The sequence below is a fragment of the Osmerus mordax genome, chromosome 15 (assembly GCF_038355195.1).
Source record: "Osmerus mordax isolate fOsmMor3 chromosome 15, fOsmMor3.pri, whole genome shotgun sequence".
Classification (NCBI taxonomy): domain Eukaryota; kingdom Metazoa; phylum Chordata; class Actinopteri; order Osmeriformes; family Osmeridae; genus Osmerus; species Osmerus mordax.
In genome coordinates this window covers 252648-266446 of record NC_090064.1, presented here as the reverse complement: position 1 = coordinate 266446, position 13799 = coordinate 252648, and the positions used below count along the sequence as shown (strand labels likewise).

Sequence of the window (13799 nt, the reverse complement as noted above, 5' to 3'; positions counted from 1 at the left end):
TTTCCGCTTCCGTCCCTGCTTGTCCTGCGGCTTTTGGCCTCGGCTTTCCGCTTCCGTGGTTTCGGCCGTTCTCGGTGTGGTGACCGAGCGGCCCAGGTGGTGCACGGAGGGTCCGCGCGCCGGGGGCGTCCGATAATGCGGTCATCGCTTCTCGGCCTTTTGGCTCAGATCAAGTGTAGTATCTGTTCTTATCAGTTTAATATCTGATATGTCCTCCATGCGAGGACAACATATTAAACGGATTTTTGCAACAGGGAGTCGGAACAGGGGCTCGCTCCGTCCGCTCCGCGCATCGCCCCGGTATTGCAGCGTCTCCGGGAAGGGTGCAATCTTTCTAAGCGTGTCAAAGAGAAAAGCTAGTGAGGGAGGGAGGGAGGGAGGGAAGGAAGGAAGGAGGGAGGGAAGGAGGGAATGTCTGAATGAGTGAGGTTTGGGGGAGAGGGGTTTAGGTTAGGGCTAGGGTTTTTGGGGTGAGGGTCAAAAAACCCTCAAAAGGGGGGGGGGGGGGCCCCAACAAAGCGGAACAAGCGATCCCTACCAAAAAAACGGGGTGAAAAGGGGGTGTGGGCGGAGCCCTGTCGGCCGGTGGCGTTTTCCCGCCCTTTTAGATAAAAAAAAAAAAAAACAAAAAAAAACAAAAAAAAAGTGAGTGACTGAGTGAGTGAGTGACTGAGTGAGTGACTGAGTGAGTGAGTGACAGAGAGAGAGAGAGAGAGAGAGAGAGAGAGAGAGAGAGAGAGAGAGAGAGAGAGAGCTGGCTGACATTCAGCGGGGCCGAGGTGAAAAACTGGAAGGCAATCGGAATGAGTTTTTTATCGCCGTGTCAGTCGACACCAACACGGAGTGGACTGGCTGGAAGGCGCATACGATAAACACGTACGGATCTTAATGGAGAAAAAGCCATCAATGAAATGGAGAAAGTGCGGTAAGGAAAGAAAAGCCAAGCGGGCGGGCCGAGCCCCTCTGCGGCCCGTGGCGTTTCCGCGCCTTTTTTTTCCCGAGAAGGATGCGGTTCGCCCCGGTTCTCCCCGGTTCGCCCCCGCGGACGGGTGAGTCAGGGCCAACGGAGGGGTTGGGGGTAGGCCGTTTGGGTCGTTTCAAATCGACGCTCTGGTTCCCCTTCAGCACGCACAAGCCTTTCGCCTTTTACTAAAGACTTCCGTGGAGGGGAGCGCCGACGAGTGGAACGTGGTATTTTTGGGAGGCTTTGCCCGAGGGAGGGCAGAGCCTGATGGACTTGTGACAAAAGCAGGGTGAGGTTGGCTTTGGGGTTAGGTGCGTGCCTGCGGGTAAGGCAGGTTTTGTCTTTGCTTCTTCTGTAGCTGTTTCAATTCTGTTGCCTTTTCCTCGGCTTTCCGCTTCCGTCCCTGCTTGTCCTGCGGCTTTTGGCCTCGGCTTTCCGCTTCCGTCCCTGCTTGTCCTGCGGCTTTTGGCCTCGGCTTTCCGCTTCCGTCCCTGCTTGTCCTGCGGCTTTTGGCCTCGGCTTTCCGCTTCCGTCCCTGCTTGTCCTGCGGCTTTTGGCCTCGGCTTTCCGCTTCCGTCCCTGCTTGTCCTGCGGCTTTTGGCCTCGGCTTTCCGCTTCCGTCCCTGCTTGTCCTGCGGCTTTTGGCCTCGGCTTTCCGCTTCCGTCCCTGCTTGTCCTGCGGCTTTTGGCCTCGGCTTTCCGCTTCCGTCCCTGCTTGTCCTGCGGCTTTTGGCCTCGGCTTTCCGCTTCCGTCCCTGCTTGTCCTGCGGCTTTTGGCCTCGGCTTTCCGCTTCCGTCCCTGCTTGTCCTGCGGCTTTTGGCCTCGGCTTTCCGCTTCCGTCCCTGCTTGTCCTGCGGCTTTTGGCCTCGGCTTTCCGCTTCCGTGGTTTCGGCCGTTCTCGGTGTGGTGACCGAGCGGCCCAGGTGGTGCACGGAGGGTCCGCGCGCCGGGGGCGTCCGATAATGCGGTCATCGCTTCTCGGCCTTTTGGCTCAGATCAAGTGTAGTATCTGTTCTTATCAGTTTAATATCTGATATGTCCTCCATGCGAGGACAACATATTAAACGGATTTTTGCAACAGGGAGTCGGAACAGGGGCTCGCTCCGTCCGCTCCGCGCATCGCCCCGGTATTGCAGCGTCTCCGGGAAGGGTGCAATCTTTCTAAGCGTGTCAAAGAGAAAAGCTAGTGAGGGAGGGAGGGAGGGAGGGAAGGAAGGAAGGAGGGAGGGAAGGAGGGAATGTCTGAATGAGTGAGGTTTGGGGGAGAGGGGTTTAGGTTAGGGCTAGGGTTTTTGGGGTGAGGGTCAAAAAACCCTCAAAAGGGGGGGGGGGGGGGCCCCAACAAAGCGGAACAAGCGATCCCTACCAAAAAAACGGGGTGAAAAGGGGGTGTGGGCGGAGCCCTGTCGGCCGGTGGCGTTTTCCCGCCCTTTTAGATAAAAAAAAAAAAAAACAAAAAAAAACAAAAAAAAAGTGAGTGACTGAGTGAGTGAGTGACTGAGTGAGTGACTGAGTGAGTGAGTGACAGAGAGAGAGAGAGAGAGAGAGAGAGAGAGAGAGAGAGAGAGAGAGAGAGCTGGCTGACATTCAGCGGGGCCGAGGTGAAAAACTGGAAGGCAATCGGAATGAGTTTTTTATCGCCGTGTCAGTCGACACCAACACGGAGTGGACTGGCTGGAAGGCGCATACGATAAACACGTACGGATCTTAATGGAGAAAAAGCCATCAATGAAATGGAGAAAGTGCGGTAAGGAAAGAAAAGCCAAGCGGGCGGGCCGAGCCCCTCTGCGGCCCGTGGCGTTTCCGCGCCTTTTTTTTCCCGAGAAGGATGCGGTTCGCCCCGGTTCTCCCCGGTTCGCCCCCGCGGACGGGTGAGTCAGGGCCAACGGAGGGGTTGGGGGTAGGCCGTTTGGGTCGTTTCAAATCGACGCTCTGGTTCCCCTTCAGCACGCACAAGCCTTTCGCCTTTTACTAAAGACTTCCGTGGAGGGGAGCGCCGACGAGTGGAACGTGGTATTTTTGGGAGGCTTTGCCCGAGGGAGGGCAGAGCCTGATGGACTTGTGACAAAAGCAGGGTGAGGTTGGCTTTGGGGTTAGGTGCGTGCCTGCGGGTAAGGCAGGTTTTGTCTTTGCTTCTTCTGTAGCTGTTTCAATTCTGTTGCCTTTTCCTCGGCTTTCCGCTTCCGTCCCTGCTTGTCCTGCGGCTTTTGGCCTCGGCTTTCCGCTTCCGTCCCTGCTTGTCCTGCGGCTTTTGGCCTCGGCTTTCCGCTTCCGTCCCTGCTTGTCCTGCGGCTTTTGGCCTCGGCTTTCCGCTTCCGTCCCTGCTTGTCCTGCGGCTTTTGGCCTCGGCTTTCCGCTTCCGTCCCTGCTTGTCCTGCGGCTTTTGGCCTCGGCTTTCCGCTTCCGTCCCTGCTTGTCCTGCGGCTTTTGGCCTCGGCTTTCCGCTTCCGTCCCTGCTTGTCCTGCGGCTTTTGGCCTCGGCTTTCCGCTTCCGTGGTTTCGGCCGTTCTCGGTGTGGTGACCGAGCGGCCCAGGTGGTGCACGGAGGGTCCGCGCGCCGGGGGCGTCCGATAATGCGGTCATCGCTTCTCGGCCTTTTGGCTCAGATCAAGTGTAGTATCTGTTCTTATCAGTTTAATATCTGATATGTCCTCCATGCGAGGACAACATATTAAACGGATTTTTGCAACAGGGAGTCGGAACAGGGGCTCGCTCCGTCCGCTCCGCGCATCGCCCCGGTATTGCAGCGTCTCCGGGAAGGGTGCAATCTTTCTAAGCGTGTCAAAGAGAAAAGCTAGTGAGGGAGGGAGGGAGGGAGGGAAGGAAGGAAGGAGGGAGGGAAGGAGGGAATGTCTGAATGAGTGAGGTTTGGGGGAGAGGGGTTTAGGTTAGGGCTAGGGTTTTTGGGGTGAGGGTCAAAAAACCCTCTCAAAAGGGGGGGGGGGGGGGCCCCAACAAAGCGGAACAAGCGATCCCTACCAAAAAAACGGGGTGAAAAGGGGGTGTGGGCGGAGCCCTGTCGGCCGGTGGCGTTTTCCCGCCCTTTTAGATAAAAACAAAAAAAAACAAAAAAAAACAAAAAAAAAGTGAGTGACTGAGTGAGTGAGTGACTGAGTGAGTGACTGAGTGAGTGAGTGACAGAGAGAGAGAGAGAGAGAGAGAGAGAGAGAGAGAGAGAGAGAGAGAGCTGGCTGACATTCAGCGGGGCCGAGGTGAAAAACTGGAAGGCAATCGGAATGAGTTTTTTATCGCCGTGTCAGTCGACACCAACACGGAGTGGACTGGCTGGAAGGCGCATACGATAAACACGTACGGATCTTAATGGAGAAAAAGCCATCAATGAAATGGAGAAAGTGCGGTAAGGAAAGAAAAGCCAAGCGGGCGGGCCGAGCCCCTCTGCGGCCCGTGGCGTTTCCGCGCCTTTTTTTTCCCGAGAAGGATGCGGTTCGCCCCGGTTCTCCCCGGTTCGCCCCCGCGGACGGGTGAGTCAGGGCCAACGGAGGGGTTGGGGGTAGGCCGTTTGGGTCGTTTCAAATCGACGCTCTGGTTCCCCTTCAGCACGCACAAGCCTTTCGCCTTTTACTAAAGACTTCCGTGGAGGGGAGCGCCGACGAGTGGAACGTGGTATTTTTGGGAGGCTTTGCCCGAGGGAGGGCAGAGCCTGATGGACTTGTGACAAAAGCAGGGTGAGGTTGGCTTTGGGGTTAGGTGCGTGCCTGCGGGTAAGGCAGGTTTTGTCTTTGCTTCTTCTGTAGCTGTTTCAATTCTGTTGCCTTTTCCTCGGCTTTCCGCTTCCGTCCCTGCTTGTCCTGCGGCTTTTGGCCTCGGCTTTCCGCTTCCGTCCCTGCTTGTCCTGCGGCTTTTGGCCTCGGCTTTCCGCTTCCGTCCCTGCTTGTCCTGCGGCTTTTGGCCTCGGCTTTCCGCTTCCGTCCCTGCTTGTCCTGCGGCTTTTGGCCTCGGCTTTCCGCTTCCGTCCCTGCTTGTCCTGCGGCTTTTGGCCTCGGCTTTCCGCTTCCGTCCCTGCTTGTCCTGCGGCTTTTGGCCTCGGCTTTCCGCTTCCGTCCCTGCTTGTCCTGCGGCTTTTGGCCTCGGCTTTCCGCTTCCGTGGTTTCGGCCGTTCTCGGTGTGGTGACCGAGCGGCCCAGGTGGTGCACGGAGGGTCCGCGCGCCGGGGGCGTCCGATAATGCGGTCATCGCTTCTCGGCCTTTTGGCTCAGATCAAGTGTAGTATCTGTTCTTATCAGTTTAATATCTGATATGTCCTCCATGCGAGGACAACATATTAAACGGATTTTTGCAACAGGGAGTCGGAACAGGGGCTCGCTCCGTCCGCTCCGCGCATCGCCCCGGTATTGCAGCGTCTCCGGGAAGGGTGCAATCTTTCTAAGCGTGTCAAAGAGAAAAGCTAGTGAGGGAGGGAGGGAGGGAGGGAAGGAAGGAAGGAGGGAGGGAAGGAGGGAATGTCTGAATGAGTGAGGTTTGGGGGAGAGGGGTTTAGGTTAGGGCTAGGGTTTTTGGGGTGAGGGTCAAAAAACCCTCAAAAGGGGGGGGGGGGGGCCCCAACAAAGCGGAACAAGCGATCCCTACCAAAAAAACGGGGTGAAAAGGGGGTGTGGGCGGAGCCCTGTCGGCCGGTGGCGTTTTCCCGCCCTTTTAGATAAAAAAAAAAAAAAACAAAAAAAACAAAAAAAAAGTGAGTGACTGAGTGAGTGAGTGACTGAGTGAGTGACTGAGTGAGTGAGTGACAGAGAGAGAGAGAGAGAGAGAGAGAGAGAGAGAGAGAGAGAGAGAGAGCTGGCTGACATTCAGCGGGGCCGAGGTGAAAAACTGGAAGGCAATCGGAATGAGTTTTTTATCGCCGTGTCAGTCGACACCAACACGGAGTGGACTGGCTGGAAGGCGCATACGATAAACACGTACGGATCTTAATGGAGAAAAAGCCATCAATGAAATGGAGAAAGTGCGGTAAGGAAAGAAAAGCCAAGCGGGCGGGCCGAGCCCCTCTGCGGCCCGTGGCGTTTCCGCGCCTTTTTTTTCCCGAGAAGGATGCGGTTCGCCCCGGTTCTCCCCGGTTCGCCCCCGCGGACGGGTGAGTCAGGGCCAACGGAGGGGTTGGGGGTAGGCCGTTTGGGTCGTTTCAAATCGACGCTCTGGTTCCCCTTCAGCACGCACAAGCCTTTCGCCTTTTACTAAAGACTTCCGTGGAGGGGAGCGCCGACGAGTGGAACGTGGTATTTTTGGGAGGCTTTGCCCGAGGGAGGGCAGAGCCTGATGGACTTGTGACAAAAGCAGGGTGAGGTTGGCTTTGGGGTTAGGTGCGTGCCTGCGGGTAAGGCAGGTTTTGTCTTTGCTTCTTCTGTAGCTGTTTCAATTCTGTTGCCTTTTCCTCGGCTTTCCGCTTCCGTCCCTGCTTGTCCTGCGGCTTTTGGCCTCGGCTTTCCGCTTCCGTCCCTGCTTGTCCTGCGGCTTTTGGCCTCGGCTTTCCGCTTCCGTCCCTGCTTGTCCTGCGGCTTTTGGCCTCGGCTTTCCGCTTCCGTCCCTGCTTGTCCTGCGGCTTTTGGCCTCGGCTTTCCGCTTCCGTCCCTGCTTGTCCTGCGGCTTTTGGCCTCGGCTTTCCGCTTCCGTCCCTGCTTGTCCTGCGGCTTTTGGCCTCGGCTTTCCGCTTCCGTCCCTGCTTGTCCTGCGGCTTTTGGCCTCGGCTTTCCGCTTCCGTCCCTGCTTGTCCTGCGGCTTTTGGCCTCGGCTTTCCGCTTCCGTCCCTGCTTGTCCTGCGGCTTTTGGCCTCGGCTTTCCGCTTCCGTCCCTGCTTGTCCTGCGGCTTTTGGCCTCGGCTTTCCGCTTCCGTCCCTGCTTGTCCTGCGGCTTTTGGCCTCGGCTTTCCGCTTCCGTGGTTTCGGCCGTTCTCGGTGTGGTGACCGAGCGGCCCAGGTGGTGCACGGAGGGTCCGCGCGCCGGGGGCGTCCGATAATGCGGTCATCGCTTCTCGGCCTTTTGGCTAAGATCAAGTGTAGTATCTGTTCTTATCAGTTTAATATCTGATATGTCCTCCATGCGAGGACAACATATTAAACGGATTTTTGCAACAGGGAGTCGGAACAGGGGCTCGCTCCGTCCGCTCCGCGCATCGCCCCGGTATTGCAGCGTCTCCGGGAAGGGTGCAATCTTTCTAAGCGTGTCAAAGAGAAAAGCTAGTGAGGGAGGGAGGGAGGGAGGGAAGGAAGGAAGGAGGGAGGGAAGGAGGGAATGTCTGAATGAGTGAGGTTTGGGGGAGAGGGGTTTAGGTTAGGGCTAGGGTTTTTGGGGTGAGGGTCAAAAAACCCTCAAAAGGGGGGGGGGGGGGCCCCAACAAAGCGGAACAAGCGATCCCTACCAAAAAAACGGGGTGAAAAGGGGGTGTGGGCGGAGCCCTGTCGGCCGGTGGCGTTTTCCCGCCCTTTTAGATAAAAAAAAAAAAAAACAAAAAAAAACAAAAAAAAAGTGAGTGACTGAGTGAGTGAGTGACTGAGTGAGTGACTGAGTGAGTGAGTGACAGAGAGAGAGAGAGAGAGAGAGAGAGAGAGAGAGAGAGAGAGAGAGAGAGAGAGAGCTGGCTGACATTCAGCGGGGCCGAGGTGAAAAACTGGAAGGCAATCGGAATGAGTTTTTTATCGCCGTGTCAGTCGACACCAACACGGAGTGGACTGGCTGGAAGGCGCATACGATAAACACGTACGGATCTTAATGGAGAAAAAGCCATCAATGAAATGGAGAAAGTGCGGTAAGGAAAGAAAAGCCAAGCGGGCGGGCCGAGCCCCTCTGCGGCCCGTGGCGTTTCCGCGCCTTTTTTTTCCCGAGAAGGATGCGGTTCGCCCCGGTTCTCCCCGGTTCGCCCCCGCGGACGGGTGAGTCAGGGCCAACGGAGGGGTTGGGGGTAGGCCGTTTGGGTCGTTTCAAATCGACGCTCTGGTTCCCCTTCAGCACGCACAAGCCTTTCGCCTTTTACTAAAGACTTCCGTGGAGGGGAGCGCCGACGAGTGGAACGTGGTATTTTTGGGAGGCTTTGCCCGAGGGAGGGCAGAGCCTGATGGACTTGTGACAAAAGCAGGGTGAGGTTGGCTTTGGGGTTAGGTGCGTGCCTGCGGGTAAGGCAGGTTTTGTCTTTGCTTCTTCTGTAGCTGTTTCAATTCTGTTGCCTTTTCCTCGGCTTTCCGCTTCCGTCCCTGCTTGTCCTGCGGCTTTTGGCCTCGGCTTTCCGCTTCCGTCCCTGCTTGTCCTGCGGCTTTTGGCCTCGGCTTTCCGCTTCCGTCCCTGCTTGTCCTGCGGCTTTTGGCCTCGGCTTTCCGCTTCCGTCCCTGCTTGTCCTGCGGCTTTTGGCCTCGGCTTTCCGCTTCCGTCCCTGCTTGTCCTGCGGCTTTTGGCCTCGGCTTTCCGCTTCCGTCCCTGCTTGTCCTGCGGCTTTTGGCCTCGGCTTTCCGCTTCCGTCCCTGCTTGTCCTGCGGCTTTTGGCCTCGGCTTTCCGCTTCCGTCCCTGCTTGTCCTGCGGCTTTTGGCCTCGGCTTTCCGCTTCCGTCCCTGCTTGTCCTGCGGCTTTTGGCCTCGGCTTTCCGCTTCCGTCCCTGCTTGTCCTGCGGCTTTTGGCCTCGGCTTTCCGCTTCCGTCCCTGCTTGTCCTGCGGCTTTTGGCCTCGGCTTTCCGCTTCCGTGGTTTCGGCCGTTCTCGGTGTGGTGACCGAGCGGCCCAGGTGGTGCACGGAGGGTCCGCGCGCCGGGGGCGTCCGATAATGCGGTCATCGCTTCTCGGCCTTTTGGCTCAGATCAAGTGTAGTATCTGTTCTTATCAGTTTAATATCTGATATGTCCTCCATGCGAGGACAACATATTAAACGGATTTTTGCAACAGGGAGTCGGAACAGGGGCTCGCTCCGTCCGCTCCGCGCATCGCCCCGGTATTGCAGCGTCTCCGGGAAGGGTGCAATCTTTCTAAGCGTGTCAAAGAGAAAAGCTAGTGAGGGAGGGAGGGAGGGAGGGAAGGAAGGAAGGAGGGAGGGAAGGAGGGAATGTCTGAATGAGTGAGGTTTGGGGGAGAGGGGTTTAGGTTAGGGCTAGGGTTTTTGGGGTGAGGGTCAAAAAACCCTCAAAAGGGGGGGGGGGGGGCCCCAACAAAGCGGAACAAGCGATCCCTACCAAAAAAACGGGGTGAAAAGGGGGTGTGGGCGGAGCCCTGTCGGCCGGTGGCGTTTTCCCGCCCTTTTAGATAAAAAAAAAAAAAAACAAAAAAAAACAAAAAAAAAGTGAGTGACTGAGTGAGTGAGTGACTGAGTGAGTGACTGAGTGAGTGAGTGACAGAGAGAGAGAGAGAGAGAGAGAGAGAGAGAGAGAGAGAGAGAGAGAGAGAGAGAGAGCTGGCTGACATTCAGCGGGGCCGAGGTGAAAAACTGGAAGGCAATCGGAATGAGTTTTTTATCGCCGTGTCAGTCGACACCAACACGGAGTGGACTGGCTGGAAGGCGCATACGATAAACACGTACGGATCTTAATGGAGAAAAAGCCATCAATGAAATGGAGAAAGTGCGGTAAGGAAAGAAAAGCCAAGCGGGCGGGCCGAGCCCCTCTGCGGCCCGTGGCGTTTCCGCGCCTTTTTTTTCCCGAGAAGGATGCGGTTCGCCCCGGTTCTCCCCGGTTCGCCCCCGCGGACGGGTGAGTCAGGGCCAACGGAGGGGTTGGGGGTAGGCCGTTTGGGTCGTTTCAAATCGACGCTCTGGTTCCCCTTCAGCACGCACAAGCCTTTCGCCTTTTACTAAAGACTTCCGTGGAGGGGAGCGCCGACGAGTGGAACGTGGTATTTTTGGGAGGCTTTGCCCGAGGGAGGGCAGAGCCTGATGGACTTGTGACAAAAGCAGGGTGAGGTTGGCTTTGGGGTTAGGTGCGTGCCTGCGGGTAAGGCAGGTTTTGTCTTTGCTTCTTCTGTAGCTGTTTCAATTCTGTTGCCTTTTCCTCGGCTTTCCGCTTCCGTCCCTGCTTGTCCTGCGGCTTTTGGCCTCGGCTTTCCGCTTCCGTCCCTGCTTGTCCTGCGGCTTTTGGCCTCGGCTTTCCGCTTCCGTCCCTGCTTGTCCTGCGGCTTTTGGCCTCGGCTTTCCGCTTCCGTCCCTGCTTGTCCTGCGGCTTTTGGCCTCGGCTTTCCGCTTCCGTCCCTGCTTGTCCTGCGGCTTTTGGCCTCGGCTTTCCGCTTCCGTCCCTGCTTGTCCTGCGGCTTTTGGCCTCGGCTTTCCGCTTCCGTCCCTGCTTGTCCTGCGGCTTTTGGCCTCGGCTTTCCGCTTCCGTCCCTGCTTGTCCTGCGGCTTTTGGCCTCGGCTTTCCGCTTCCGTCCCTGCTTGTCCTGCGGCTTTTGGCCTCGGCTTTCCGCTTCCGTCCCTGCTTGTCCTGCGGCTTTTGGCCTCGGCTTTCCGCTTCCGTCCCTGCTTGTCCTGCGGCTTTTGGCCTCGGCTTTCCGCTTCCGTGGTTTCGGCCGTTCTCGGTGTGGTGACCGAGCGGCCCAGGTGGTGCACGGAGGGTCCGCGCGCCGGGGGCGTCCGATAATGCGGTCATCGCTTCTCGGCCTTTTGGCTCAGATCAAGTGTAGTATCTGTTCTTATCAGTTTAATATCTGATATGTCCTCCATGCGAGGACAACATATTAAACGGATTTTTGCAACAGGGAGTCGGAACAGGGGCTCGCTCCGTCCGCTCCGCGCATCGCCCCGGTATTGCAGCGTCTCCGGGAAGGGTGCAATCTTTCTAAGCGTGTCAAAGAGAAAAGCTAGTGAGGGAGGGAGGGAGGGAGGGAAGGAAGGAAGGAGGGAGGGAAGGAGGGAATGTCTGAATGAGTGAGGTTTGGGGGAGAGGGGTTTAGGTTAGGGCTAGGGTTTTTGGGGTGAGGGTCAAAAAACCCTCAAAAGGGGGGGGGGGGGGCCCCAACAAAGCGGAACAAGCGATCCCTACCAAAAAAACGGGGTGAAAAGGGGGTGTGGGCGGAGCCCTGTCGGCCGGTGGCGTTTTCCCGCCCTTTTAGATAAAAAAAAAAAAAACAAAAAAAAACAAAAAAAAAGTGAGTGACTGAGTGAGTGAGTGACTGAGTGAGTGACTGAGTGAGTGAGTGACAGAGAGAGAGAGAGAGAGAGAGAGAGAGAGAGAGAGAGAGAGAGAGAGAGAGAGAGCTGGCTGACATTCAGCGGGGCCGAGGTGAAAAACTGGAAGGCAATCGGAATGAGTTTTTTATCGCCGTGTCAGTCGACACCAACACGGAGTGGACTGGCTGGAAGGCGCATACGATAAACACGTACGGATCTTAATGGAGAAAAAGCCATCAATGAAATGGAGAAAGTGCGGTAAGGAAAGAAAAGCCAAGCGGGCGGGCCGAGCCCCTCTGCGGCCCGTGGCGTTTCCGCGCCTTTTTTTTCCCGAGAAGGATGCGGTTCGCCCCGGTTCTCCCCGGTTCGCCCCCGCGGACGGGTGAGTCAGGGCCAACGGAGGGGTTGGGGGTAGGCCGTTTGGGTCGTTTCAAATCGACGCTCTGGTTCCCCTTCAGCACGCACAAGCCTTTCGCCTTTTACTAAAGACTTCCGTGGAGGGGAGCGCCGACGAGTGGAACGTGGTATTTTTGGGAGGCTTTGCCCGAGGGAGGGCAGAGCCTGATGGACTTGTGACAAAAGCAGGGTGAGGTTGGCTTTGGGGTTAGGTGCGTGCCTGCGGGTAAGGCAGGTTTTGTCTTTGCTTCTTCTGTAGCTGTTTCAATTCTGTTGCCTTTTCCTCGGCTTTCCGCTTCCGTCCCTGCTTGTCCTGCGGCTTTTGGCCTCGGCTTTCCGCTTCCGTCCCTGCTTGTCCTGCGGCTTTTGGCCTCGGCTTTCCGCTTCCGTCCCTGCTTGTCCTGCGGCTTTTGGCCTCGGCTTTCCGCTTCCGTCCCTGCTTGTCCTGCGGCTTTTGGCCTCGGCTTTCCGCTTCCGTCCCTGCTTGTCCTGCGGCTTTTGGCCTCGGCTTTCCGCTTCCGTCCCTGCTTGTCCTGCGGCTTTTGGCCTCGGCTTTCCGCTTCCGTCCCTGCTTGTCCTGCGGCTTTTGGCCTCGGCTTTCCGCTTCCGTGGTTTCGGCCGTTCTCGGTGTGGTGACCGAGCGGCCCAGGTGGTGCACGGAGGGTCCGCGCGCCGGGGGCGTCCGATAATGCGGTCATCGCTTCTCGGCCTTTTGGCTCAGATCAAGTGTAGTATCTGTTCTTATCAGTTTAATATCTGATATGTCCTCCATGCGAGGACAACATATTAAACGGATTTTTGCAACAGGGAGTCGGAACAGGGGCTCGCTCCGTCCGCTCCGCGCATCGCCCCGGTATTGCAGCGTCTCCGGGAAGGGTGCAATCTTTCTAAGCGTGTCAAAGAGAAAAGCTAGTGAGGGAGGGAGGGAGGGAGGGAAGGAAGGAAGGAGGGAGGGAAGGAGGGAATGTCTGAATGAGTGAGGTTTGGGGGAGAGGGGTTTAGGTTAGGGCTAGGGTTTTTGGGGTGAGGGTCAAAAAACCCTCAAAAGGGGGGGGGGGGGGCCCCAACAAAGCGGAACAAGCGATCCCTACCAAAAAAACGGGGTGAAAAGGGGGTGTGGGCGGAGCCCTGTCGGCCGGTGGCGTTTTCCCGCCCTTTTAGATAAAAAAAAAAAAAAAAAAAAAAAAAAAAAAAAAAAGTGAGTGACTGAGTGAGTGAGTGACTGAGTGAGTGACTGAGTGAGTGAGTGACAGAGAGAGAGAGAGAGAGAGAGAGAGAGAGAGAGCTGGCTGACATTCAGCGGGGCCGAGGTGAAAAACTGGAAGGCAATCGGAATGAGTTTTTTATCGCCGTGTCAGTCGACACCAACACGGAGTGGACTGGCTGGAAGGCGCATACGATAAACACGTACGGATCTTAATGGAGAAAAAGCCATCAATGAAATGGAGAAAGTGCGGTAAGGAAAGAAAAGCCAAGCGGGCGGGCCGAGCCCCTCTGCGGCCCGTGGCGTTTCCGCGCCTTTTTTTTCCCGAGAAGGATGCGGTTCGCCCCGGTTCTCCCCGGTTCGCCCCCGCGGACGGGTGAGTCAGGGCCAACGGAGGGGTTGGGGGTAGGCCGTTTGGGTCGTTTCAAATCGACGCTCTGGTTCCCCTTCAGCACGCACAAGCCTTTCGCCTTTTACTAAAGACTTCCGTGGAGGGGAGCGCCGACGAGTGGAACGTGGTATTTTTGGGAGGCTTTGCCCGAGGGAGGGCAGAGCCTGATGGACTTGTGACAAAAGCAGGGTGAGGTTGGCTTTGGGGTTAGGTGCGTGCCTGCGGGTAAGGCAGGTTTTGTCTTTGCTTCTTCTGTAGCTGTTTCAATTCTGTTGCCTTTTCCTCGGCTTTCCGCTTCCGTCCCTGCTTGTCCTGCGGCTTTTGGCCTCGGCTTTCCGCTTCCGTCCCTGCTTGTCCTGCGGCTTTTGGCCTCGGCTTTCCGCTTCCGTCCCTGCTTGTCCTGCGGCTTTTGGCCTCGGCTTTCCGCTTCCGTCCCTGCTTGTCCTGCGGCTTTTGGCCTCGGCTTTCCGCTTCCGTCCCTGCTTGTCCTGCGGCTTTTGGCCTCGGCTTTCCGCTTCCGTCCCTGCTTGTCCTGCGGCTTTTGGCCTCGGCTTTCCGCTTCCGTCCCTGCTTGTCCTGCGGCTTTTGGCCTCGGCTTTCCGCTTCCGTCCCTGCTTGTCCTGCGGCTTTTGGCCTCGGCTTTCCGCTTCCGTCCCTGCTTGTCCTGCGGCTTTTGGCCTCGGCTTTCCGCTTCCGTCCCTGCTTGTCCTGCGGCTTTTGGCCTCGGCTTTCCGCTTCCGTCCCTGCTTGTCCTGCGGC

At 57.1% G+C, this 13799-nt stretch overlaps 16 non-coding genes across 16 annotated transcripts; all 16 read left to right on the top strand.

Annotated features, from left to right (window-relative positions):
* The first annotated feature begins 143 nt into the window (after positions 1-143).
* LOC136958115 (U2 spliceosomal RNA) lies at positions 144-334 on the top strand. The gene has a single exon (XR_010878398.1). It is a non-coding gene; the product is annotated as a U2 spliceosomal RNA (small nuclear RNA).
* A 771-nt stretch (positions 335-1105) lies between these two features.
* Positions 1106-1223, top strand: LOC136958278 (U5 spliceosomal RNA). Its single transcript, XR_010878544.1, has one exon. It is a non-coding gene; the product is annotated as a U5 spliceosomal RNA (small nuclear RNA).
* A 712-nt stretch (positions 1224-1935) lies between these two features.
* On the top strand, positions 1936-2126 carry LOC136958114 (U2 spliceosomal RNA). Its single transcript, XR_010878397.1, has one exon. It is a non-coding gene; the product is annotated as a U2 spliceosomal RNA (small nuclear RNA).
* Positions 2127-2892: 766 nt separating this feature from the next.
* Positions 2893-3010, top strand: LOC136958277 (U5 spliceosomal RNA). The gene has a single exon (XR_010878543.1). It is a non-coding gene; the product is annotated as a U5 spliceosomal RNA (small nuclear RNA).
* Positions 3011-3546: 536 nt separating this feature from the next.
* On the top strand, positions 3547-3737 carry LOC136958113 (U2 spliceosomal RNA). The gene has a single exon (XR_010878396.1). It is a non-coding gene; the product is annotated as a U2 spliceosomal RNA (small nuclear RNA).
* A 766-nt stretch (positions 3738-4503) lies between these two features.
* Positions 4504-4621, top strand: LOC136958276 (U5 spliceosomal RNA). Its single transcript, XR_010878542.1, has one exon. It is a non-coding gene; the product is annotated as a U5 spliceosomal RNA (small nuclear RNA).
* Positions 4622-5157: 536 nt separating this feature from the next.
* Positions 5158-5348, top strand: LOC136958112 (U2 spliceosomal RNA). The gene has a single exon (XR_010878395.1). It is a non-coding gene; the product is annotated as a U2 spliceosomal RNA (small nuclear RNA).
* A 762-nt stretch (positions 5349-6110) lies between these two features.
* Positions 6111-6228, top strand: LOC136958275 (U5 spliceosomal RNA). The gene has a single exon (XR_010878541.1). It is a non-coding gene; the product is annotated as a U5 spliceosomal RNA (small nuclear RNA).
* A 712-nt stretch (positions 6229-6940) lies between these two features.
* Positions 6941-7131, top strand: LOC136958237 (U2 spliceosomal RNA). The gene has a single exon (XR_010878506.1). It is a non-coding gene; the product is annotated as a U2 spliceosomal RNA (small nuclear RNA).
* Positions 7132-7902: 771 nt separating this feature from the next.
* On the top strand, positions 7903-8020 carry LOC136958274 (U5 spliceosomal RNA). The gene has a single exon (XR_010878540.1). It is a non-coding gene; the product is annotated as a U5 spliceosomal RNA (small nuclear RNA).
* A 712-nt stretch (positions 8021-8732) lies between these two features.
* LOC136958111 (U2 spliceosomal RNA) lies at positions 8733-8923 on the top strand. Its single transcript, XR_010878394.1, has one exon. It is a non-coding gene; the product is annotated as a U2 spliceosomal RNA (small nuclear RNA).
* Positions 8924-9696: 773 nt separating this feature from the next.
* Positions 9697-9814, top strand: LOC136958272 (U5 spliceosomal RNA). Its single transcript, XR_010878538.1, has one exon. It is a non-coding gene; the product is annotated as a U5 spliceosomal RNA (small nuclear RNA).
* A 712-nt stretch (positions 9815-10526) lies between these two features.
* LOC136958110 (U2 spliceosomal RNA) lies at positions 10527-10717 on the top strand. Its single transcript, XR_010878393.1, has one exon. It is a non-coding gene; the product is annotated as a U2 spliceosomal RNA (small nuclear RNA).
* A 770-nt stretch (positions 10718-11487) lies between these two features.
* Positions 11488-11605, top strand: LOC136958271 (U5 spliceosomal RNA). Its single transcript, XR_010878537.1, has one exon. It is a non-coding gene; the product is annotated as a U5 spliceosomal RNA (small nuclear RNA).
* Positions 11606-12141: 536 nt separating this feature from the next.
* LOC136958109 (U2 spliceosomal RNA) lies at positions 12142-12332 on the top strand. Its single transcript, XR_010878392.1, has one exon. It is a non-coding gene; the product is annotated as a U2 spliceosomal RNA (small nuclear RNA).
* Positions 12333-13081: 749 nt separating this feature from the next.
* Positions 13082-13199, top strand: LOC136958270 (U5 spliceosomal RNA). Its single transcript, XR_010878536.1, has one exon. It is a non-coding gene; the product is annotated as a U5 spliceosomal RNA (small nuclear RNA).
* The last annotated feature ends 600 nt before the right edge of the window (positions 13200-13799 follow it).